The following is a 578-nucleotide window of genomic DNA, read 5'->3' on the forward strand; positions in this document are numbered from 1 at the left end:
TTCCTGCAAAGAAGGACAAGAACTAATAACAATAATAATAATAATAGTAATAATAATAATAATAATGATTTCGGATTGTGGCACAAAGCCAGTAATTTGAGGGGAGGGGGTAAGTCGATAAAGACAGACAAAATGCCGCTAGGCATTTCACCCAGCGTGCTAACAATTCTGCTAGCTCATCATCACCTTGATAATATTAATGATAATCCTTTCTATTAAAAGCACAAGGCCTGAAATTGTTTTTTTTTTGGGGGGGGGGATAAGTTGATTACATCAACCCCAGTGTGTAACTGATATTTATTTTATCGATTCTGAAAGGATGAAAGGCAAGGCTAACATCGGTAGAGCTTGAACTCAGAACGTCACAATAGGCGAAATACCACTAAGCATACTAACGATTCTGCCGGCTAACTATCTTGATAATAATATTCCTTTCTTTGATAATAATATTCCTCTCTTTGATAATAATATTCCTCTCTTTGATAATAATATTCCTTTCTTTGATAATAATATTCCTTTCTTTGATAATAATATTCCTTTCTTTGATAATAATATTCCTTTCTTGATAATAATATTCT

General features: G+C 32.5%; 1 protein-coding gene across 1 annotated transcript in view; it reads right to left on the reverse strand.

The window, feature by feature from the left end:
• The window catches only part of LOC106876794 (cleavage and polyadenylation specificity factor subunit 3), a 19,303-nt gene that overhangs the window by 13,148 nt on the left and 5,577 nt on the right, over positions 1-578 (reverse strand). The gene's annotated exons all lie outside the window — the stretch shown is intronic.

This window comes from Octopus bimaculoides, chromosome 29, assembly GCF_001194135.2.
Source record: "Octopus bimaculoides isolate UCB-OBI-ISO-001 chromosome 29, ASM119413v2, whole genome shotgun sequence".
NCBI classification, from domain to species: domain Eukaryota; kingdom Metazoa; phylum Mollusca; class Cephalopoda; order Octopoda; family Octopodidae; genus Octopus; species Octopus bimaculoides.